Source organism: Rhagoletis pomonella, unplaced genomic scaffold (genome assembly GCF_013731165.1).
Source record: "Rhagoletis pomonella isolate Grant_MI unplaced genomic scaffold, Rhpom_1.0 Rhpom_scaffold_00009, whole genome shotgun sequence".
Lineage (NCBI taxonomy): Eukaryota > Metazoa > Arthropoda > Insecta > Diptera > Tephritidae > Rhagoletis > Rhagoletis pomonella.
This window is the reverse complement of record NW_023458563.1, coordinates 516,125-517,198: the sequence shown is the minus strand read 5'-3', so window position 1 is coordinate 517,198 and position 1,074 is coordinate 516,125.

Below are 1,074 nucleotides of genomic sequence, written 5' to 3'. Positions count from 1 at the left end.
TGAAATAAATATATATGTAATCATATCAATACTTTCTGGCCATGCCACAAAACCAATTCAACCAACTATTTTTGATGTGATCACCATTGAAAACATCCTTCGCACTGCCTTTAATAAACATTATTGTTGGATAAGAACGAATTTTCATTTCACGCGGTAAATACGAAAATCGTGTACAAAGAAGTTTTCCTACTCGCATATTCAGGCCATGTAGTTCCAGAGCAACTTGCCCGAAAATTGGCTCCGTGTGTTTGCAGTAACCACACCATTGTTCGTAAAATATGACCATCGTCCTTCCAAGAAACGATTGGGTGTGTGGTTTAGTAAATAATGGCTAGCAACTTTAGAAGCGGCTTGCATTGTGAATTAAGTTTTATATTTATTGCTGGTTTCATGAATAGCATTACATCAGTTTTTATACCCGAACGCCCTTGTGCACAACGGTATATTAATTTTGTTCACATAACGGTTGTTTGTAACAGCCAAAACGAATCGAGATAGATAGAGACAAATGTATACATAAATGCTCAGAATGAATAGAGAAATCGATTAAGCCATGTCTGTCTGTCCGTCCGTCTGTCCGTCTGTCCGTCCGTCCGTGTACACGATAACTGGAGCAAAAATTGAGATATCTGAACGAAATTTGGTATTTAGGTTTCCGTTAATCCAAGGTAGGTTGGTATTGAAAATGGGCGAAATCGGACTGTAACCACGCCCACTTCCCATATAACGGTAATTTCCAGAAATACGAAAACTGCGATATTTTAGTAACTACTGAAGATAAGTCACTCAAAATTGATATTTACAATAACTTTAAGACGAAAAATAAGAATATTATAAACTTTTGGAAAATGGGCGTAGCCACGCCCACTTATGGTTACATGTGTATATCTTGGTAACCGCTGCACCAATGTCTTCCAAACTTGGCACAGTTATTGACCTTGATACAGTATACCAAATTTCAAAAATCGGACAATAACCACGCTCTCATCCCATATAACGATAATTTTCGGAAATACGAAAACTTGCTTGGTTTCTTTATATTAATATGGGAACCGTCAATAGCCCCTATTA